The following is a 7,703-nucleotide window of genomic DNA, read 5'->3' on the forward strand; positions in this document are numbered from 1 at the left end:
TTCAGCGATGCTCCTTAGCCCCTTCCGAGGGCCATTAGTGCCCAGTGGGCAGCTGTGGTGTGTGGCTACAGATGTGCCCAGGGGGCAGTAGTAGCCTTGAGGACAGGGGTACAGGCTGAAGTCCTGGATGGGCCCAGCACTGGAGTCACAATAATAACCTGGCCGGGAGTGAGGAACACTCAGGACTCCCCCTCCCTGCCACCCTGGGACGTTTAGTCCTAGCAGGGGGCCATGGAACCCAGTGCCCTGAGAACTATGCCCCTGGAGCTCCACTCCCAGCCGCATCTCCTTTGCCAACACCCCTAGGTCTTTGCTGCCTCTCATCTGCTGGGCACTGCCCACTGGGGGCCTGGAGACCAGCCTCCTTGCAGTAGAAGCCAGGTGGGCAGGTCTGGCACGCAGAAGGCGTGGTATGCTCCGGGAGGCTGGAAAAGGTGTCAGCGGGACATGGTGTGGGTCTGCACGATGCTGCAGCTGAGGGCACAGGGTGGCCGGGATAAGGGGAGGCCACCGGTCCAGGGAGTAGGCTTCTCATGGGCAGCAGGTGTGGACCCCTCTCTGCCCAAACTCCCAGAGGCCCGGTCCCCTCTGCCACACTTAGAGACCCCAGACCCTTTACCTGTGGCTGGAGGAGCATTACCAGGATTCATACCCCTGAGAGCGAATGAGGCTTCTGGTGCCACAAGGCCACAGCCACTGGTCCTCAGCTGTCCACACCAAATAACTCAAGCCACAGCAAACACCCCAGGTATATTTTAACCATGTCCCTCTGCAATGTTTCTCGGCCTCAGGCTGGACAGCCTGTGGCCCCTCTTCCCTCTGGCTTCCTCCCAATTGCCCAAGGTCTAGATGCAAATGGAGGAATAAGGTCTGTCAGCAGTCCTGGGAAAGGAGGGCGATTGGGCCTGAGAGTGCAGCCCAAGAAGACACTCACGGCAGAAGGTTCCGGGGGGGCAGGGGCCCCCAGTCAGCCCATCCTCTGGAGCTGGGGAGGCTGCTCTGTCTGCACAGAAGTAGCCACCTTGGCAGGGCCCACTGGGTGTGGAGAGGCCTGGGGGTGAGAGTAGACTCACTATGAGAAGACGTTGATACTGCAGGGCAGGCTGGGGGCCGTGCACAGTGTCGGGCCTCGGGGGACTTGGGGACTAAGGACTGAGGGTCCCACCAGCGGCCAAGTCTGAGATCAGTGCCTTGTCCCATTCTCCTCTCCATCGACCATTGAAACGTGGTACCACTCCTGTCCCACAGGGGCCTGAGGCCCCTGCCAGCAAGCAACCACGTTCAGTGGACTCGGGCTGGGACCTTGGCCCCACTGTGCTCTCCAGGCTGAGAGGGATTGAGAGATGGGGCAAGAAGAGTCTAGCTCATGTTTGGGTCCCCAGTGACCAGTGGTGTCCAGCCACAGTCGGTTCTCAGGAAGTGTGCCACAGAGCCCCTCTCTCTGCAGAGACCTGACCTCCGCCCCGCACTGTTCTCTGTGACCCACCTGAGCTGACTCGACAGTGACGGCCACAGATTTGCGCAGCACAGCCCTGCCTGTAAGTGCACCAAGCACACCGCGTCATGAGGTAGGTTCAGGCATCAGCTCTCAGAATTCAGAGGAAAACCGTGGTGACATGCTTGAGTCACACAGCTACTGAGAGAGGGTCTAGATTCGTGGAAGCTCTCTCACCACCCTGCCACGCCCCGGTCCGCAATCCACTGCACCCCCGAGACAAAGCTGCTTCTCCTCACACCCAAATCCCGCCCCAGGTCTGCACCCCACTATGTCCTAAGCTACAGCCCCTGTAAACCGCGCTCACCCCTCGGGCCTCACCCCAGGTCCCCCCACCGTCCGCAGATACTCCCCTAACCCTTCACCTAGGACTGAGCCCCCACCCTTCAGCCGGGTCACTTCCGCTCCCAGCAACCCCCCCCCACCCTGTCCGCCCTCATCGCCAGATCGCCGCACACCCGGAGTGCACCCCGAACCCAGATGACCCCCTCAGCCCTCTCCTCGCGAGAGCCGGGCGCTCCGGGCTCCGATCACCACGGCGACAGCCGCTAGACAGGGATGGCCCGGGCCCATGGCAGGCACGCAGTCCTGGCTCCCAGGGGCGCGGCTCCGGCGGCCGGGTGGGCGGGGCTTGAGGCCATTCCAATTCCCTGCCCCACCGCCACGCCCCCATCCCACCCCGAAGCCCAATGCCTCCTCAGAGCCCATGGGATAGGTGGTCCCGAGCTGCACACCGCTCGCCAGTGGGCCTTGGCGGCTTGATGCTGGTGCGGGGGAGGGAGGGTGCAGCCTTAGCCCGGCCCTCGGCCCCCGGGATGGACAGCGGGCAGCAGTGGCAGTGGCAGTGGTAGTGGGGGTGGCGGCGTCGGCGGCGGAGGCGGGACAAGGCGGCTGTCCTGGGAGAGCAAGTCCACTTGCTCCCACTTCCCCCGCCGCCTGGCCTCTGCTGCCAGAGCTTCCTGGAAGGAGTTTCCCCCTGTCAGCCTGCCCCTGGGAGGCAGGCCGGCTATGGCCAGGGGGGCGGGGCGGCGGCAGTGGCAGCAGCAGAGCTGGAGATGGCAGGATTGGGGCTGACCCATACTACTAGCCAGGTACTTGCTCCCATTGCCCGCTGTCTCTGTCGCTGTCGCTGTCGCTGTCGCTGTCTCTGTCTCTGTCCCTGTCGCTGCCCCCGCCCCTGCACATTGACTGCACCACGCCCACCTCTCAGGAGCAGGATCACCTGAGGACAAGCCTCCAGGGACCCTGGGGCAGCAGAGACCGCCCCCAGAGCAGGCTGAGGGGGACACGCGAGGAAATGCACAGGATTGCCTTGGCAGCCCCCGCCCCACGCTGCCGCCCGCCCTCTCTGCAGCCGCCCCAGACCCCGCCACCACCACTGCCCCCTGAGCACACCGCGCCAGCATCCCGGGAGCCGGACAACACGGACATGTGCACCCAGTCAACCTGGCGTAGCACAGGGCGCCCCCTGAGCAAGCTGAGGAGTCACGAGAGGAAATCCACAGGCTTACCTGGGCAGCCCTCGCCACCGCTGCTGACCCCTCTGCAGCCTCCCCTTCCCCGCCCCGGGCCACCATCCCCTCAGCGCACCGCGCCTGCCTCCGGGGAGGCATCCAACACGTAGATGTGCAGCTAGTGAACCTGGGGTACCAGAGTCCGACCCCAGGCCAGGCCAAGGGATCATGGGAGCAAACACTCGGGCTTCTAGGGCAGCCCCGCCTCCTCTCTGCAGCCCCTGACCGAACCGCCCCAGCCTCCCATGACCTGGCTGACAAGGAGACTTCAATCCCGCAAACCTGGGGTGGCAGAGGCTGTCCCCAGGCCAAGGAGAGGGGGAGATGGGAGGAAACTTACCAACTCGCCAGGGCAGCCCCCTTAGCCGCAGTGCCTCCGGCCCCTCCACCACTGACCTCTTTCACTGACCGCACCACGCCCGCTCCCAAGAGCAGGCTGATTAAATGGCTTGAGTCTGAGGAACGTGGGAGAGCGGCGGTCGCCACCAGGCTAGGCCGTTGGGGACACGGGAGAAAATCCTCTGGCTCACCAGGGGCACCCCAGTCCCCGGACCCTGTCCCCATCACTGTCCCCTGACTGCACTCCGCCTGTAGTGAGTGTGTCTGTCCGTCTGCCTGCCTGCCTGCCGGCCTGCCTGCCTGCCTGCCTGCCTATCTATCTGTTGGAGGAGGGGAGAGGCTAGTCTATGTCTGTGTGTCTCTGTGTGTCTTTGTAATGGAGGAAGGGGAGGCTAGTATGTCTGTCTCTCGGCCTATCTCTCTCTCTGACAATCCATCCATGCAATGGAGGAGGCAGAGGAGGCTAGTGTGTTTGTCTATCTGCCTAATTGAGGAGGAGAAAGAGTGTAGTGTGTGTGTGTGTGTGTGTGTGTGTGTGTAAGTGTTGTGTGGGTCTGTCCATTTCTGTAATTTTCTATCTAATGGAGGAGGAGGTGGAGGAAGCTAGCGTGACTTTCCGTCTGTCTGTCTGCATACGCACCTAATGAAGTAGGAGGAGGCTACTGTGTTCGTCTAAGTGTCTTTCTATTGGAGGAGGTGAGTGTGTCTGTCTCTCAGTCTGTCTGTGTGTTTCTTTACCTACTAGAGGAGGAGGCTAGTGTGTCTATCTACTTACCTACCTGATTGAGGAGGAAGAGGAGGCTGCTGTGTGTGTGTGTATCTCTCTGACAATCTATTTCATGGAGGAGGAGATTGGTGTGTCCATCTACCTACCTAACTGAGCAGTAGAAGGAGGCTTCTGTTTGTGTGTGTGTGTGTGTGTGTGTGTGTGTGTGTATTATGGTGTGTGCCTGTCTGTCTTTGTATCTATGTATCTGTGTACCTATGTAATGGAGGAGGAGGACGAGGTTAGTGTATCTATCTGTTAATAACAAAGAAAGAGACTAGCGTGTCTGCCTATTTATATGTCTGTCTCTCTGTGTATTGGAGGAAGCCTCCCGGGACTCCATTGACCTGGAGAGATGTCAGATGCCACCCTGAGGCAGAAGAAGGCGCCCAGAGAGCTGGCTGAGGGGGACTCGGGAGGAAATCCACAGGCTTGCCTGGGCAGCTCGCGTCCTTCGCTGCTGCCCTCTCTGCAGCCGCCCCGCCCCCTACCCCAATCCCGGCCCCTGGGCGTAGAGCCCCAGCATACGCAGAAATAAATTCAAAATGGCTTAGACACTTAAACGTAAGACAAGACACCACACACCTCTCGGTAGGAAACGTAGGCCAAACAGTATCCCACGTACACCTCACCCATTTTCTCCTAGGGTAGTCTCCCCAAGCAACAGAAAACTCAGCAAAAATACAAACACAAACGGGAGCAAACTGAATTCATCAGCTTTGGCACACCAAAGGAAACCAGAAGCAGAACTAAACCACGACCTACGAAACAGGAGACAATCTTTGCCAAACATGAGACTGACTAGGGGTTCATTTCCACCATATCCAAACAGCTCATCCGACTCAACGGACAGAAGACGACCCAATCCAAAAATGGGCAGAAGACGACCTCAGGAAGCAATTCTCCAGCGAAGACCCACCAGCGACCAATGAGAGGCACATGACAAAACAGGCTCAAGGTTGCTAATTATCCGAGGAATACAAGGCAAAAGTACAATGAGGTGGCATCGCACCCCAGTTAGAGTGGCCATCATTCCAAAGCCCACACAGGATCAAGGCTACAGAGGCTGTGGAGAAAAGGGATCCCTCCTACACTGTCGGTGGGAATATCGTTCGGTGCAGCCACTGTGCAAAACAGGAGGGAGAGTCCTCAAAAGACGGAAAATACACTGGTCAGAAGCTTTGGATCTCGGGGGCAGGCTAACAAGCTCCCAAAGGCCCGGCCTCGCCCCTGCTTCTGCCCCAGCTCGCCTGTGCCCCACAGGGTCCGGGGCGGCCTCCACTCCCAGGGCAGGGCCACCCGCGCGGGAAGGCCTCGCAAGGCCTGAGGGCCAGTCTCGGCTGGCCCGGGGCCGTCCAGCGCCCTCCCATCTCCCGGGACTGCTCCCACTTTGCCAAAGCCGCCTGTGAGCGGCGGCCAAGAAAGCCGCGCGGTTCAGCCAGTACTAAGGAGGGGGAGGAAGGCACCCCGACCAGGCCGGGGGGCCCCGGGACCCGCCTCACGGTCCCAACCTAGACGCGCGGCCTGGACCCCACCGACGCACCCCTCCCCCCACCCCCGGGCGCCTCCCCAACTGCACAGCCCAGGCCTCACCCGCCGACTCCCCGACCTGCGCGCCCCCACCAGCGCCCCCTTACCTGGCTCGCGACGGCAGCAGAGGCGACAGCAAGCGGCGGGAGGCCGAGACCCCAGGCAGCCTTCCTCCTCCGGGAGCTGGTCCAGGAGCACCCAGCTCCCGCCCAGCTTCCTCACGTTCTGGGCGCGCCCCAGCGCCCTGGCGTTCTGGCGCCAGGACGCGCGCGCGCACGAGCAGCTTTCAGCGCCCCTCCCCCTCCCGCCCGCCCGCCTGACAGCAGCATGGAGGCTTGGCTGCGACTCCAGCAGTAGGGATGCTGCGAGTGGGGCCGGGCGGTGGGGCGGTGGGGCGGTGGGGCGGTGGGGCGAGCCCAGCCCGCGGCCAGGGCTGGCCGGGTCCCCAACACCAACGAGGCCCCCCACGCCCTCCTCCAGGGTCCCGGCCCCCAAGTAGGACCACCACGGGCCCAGGGCCAGGCCTCACCCCACCAGCCCCACTACCACTGCTCGCCGACCCCCCACCCAGTCCATGCCTCCCCACCCCCTGCCACGCCCGGTCCCCGATCCACTGCACCCCCGACACAAAGCTGCTTCTCCTCACACCCAAATCCCGCCCCAGGTCTGCGCCCCACTCGGTCCTAAGCTACAGCCCCTGTAAACCGCGCTCACCCCTCGGGCCTCACCCCAGGTCCCCCCACCGTCCGCAGATACTCCCCTAACCCTTCACCTAGGAATGAGCCCCCACCCTTCAGCCGGGTCACTTCCGCTCCCAGCAACCCCTCCCCCTCACCCTGTCCGCCCTCATCGCCAGATCGCCGCACACCCGGAGTGCACCCCGAACCCAGATGACCCCCTCAGCCCTCTCCTCGCGAGAGCCGGGCGCTCCGGGCTCCGATCACCACGGCGACAGCCGCTAGACAGGGATGCCCCGGGCCCACGGCAGGCACGCAGTCCTGGCTCCCAGGGGCGCGGCTCCGGCGGCCGGGTGGGCGGGGCTTGAGGCCATTCCAATTCCCTGCCCCACCGCCACGCCCCCATCCCACCCCGAAGCCCAATGCCTCCTCAGAGCCCATGGGATGGGTGGTCCCGAGCTGCACACCGCTCGCCAGTGGGCCTTGGCTGCTTGATGCTGGTGCGGGGAGGGAGGGTGCAGCCTTAGCCCGGCCCTCGGCCCCCGGGATGGACAGCGGGCAGCAGTGGCAGTGGTAGTGGGGGTGGCGGCGTCGGCGGCGGAGGCGGGACAGGGCGGCTGTCCTGGGAGAGCAAGTCCACTTGCTCCCACTTCCCCCGCCACCTGGCCTCTGCTGCCAGAGCTTCTTGGAAGGAGCTTCCCCCTGTCAGCCTGCCCCTGGGAGGCAGGCCGGCTACGGCCAGGGGGGCGGGCCGGCGGCAGTAACACACCGGAGAAACAGTAAATCCAAGTGTTTAAGAGCATGACCTGCGGGCAGACGCCGTATTTTCAAGCCAGACTTCACTGTTTACCAGGTGTTTAACGAGTTTTTTAACATCTTTGCAGCATAGATTTCCCATGTGTAAAATCACGTGTGTGGATATCTACCTTGTAGGATTATAAGTTAGATTTACGTTTATTAATATATTAAAATGCTTAGAATAGCGTCTGATATAAAGAAAGCATTCAATAAATATTATCTTTTGCTACTACAGAAGATGTGCTCAATCCTGTGTTTGTGTGTGTGTGTGTGTGTATACTCATACAGATATAAACACGTATATACAAACATATACATATTTATCCATATACATATTTATTAGCATGACATATAATTATATATGTGTATGTGTGCATGATTTATAAAGCCTGTGTAAGCCTACTTTAAACCACATGAGATGGACAAGGCTTAAAATGGCCTGGAACATTTTCCGCCCGTTACTTCCACTATAAACAATTCCGGGCTTTGGTGAGGTGTTTGTGTGTGGGTGTGTGTACGTGTGGGTGTGTTTTGGACAGCAACTCCTGTTTGGAACAGGGCCGGCCAGAACCCTGTTCTTCCCC

General features: G+C 61.1%; 1 long non-coding RNA gene and 1 pseudogene across 4 annotated transcripts in view; one reads left to right on the forward strand and one right to left on the reverse strand.

Annotated features, from left to right (window-relative positions):
* Positions 1–5,865, reverse strand: part of LOC140694470 (small ribosomal subunit protein eS24 pseudogene) — a 432,455-nt pseudogene extending 426,590 nt beyond the window's left edge.
* The window catches only part of LOC140694471 (uncharacterized), a 473,386-nt gene that overhangs the window by 224,881 nt on the left and 240,802 nt on the right, over positions 1–7,703 (forward strand). The window lies entirely within an intron of this gene.

This window comes from Vicugna pacos, unplaced genomic scaffold (genome assembly GCF_048564905.1).
Source record: "Vicugna pacos unplaced genomic scaffold, VicPac4 scaffold_21, whole genome shotgun sequence".
NCBI lineage: Eukaryota > Metazoa > Chordata > Mammalia > Artiodactyla > Camelidae > Vicugna > Vicugna pacos.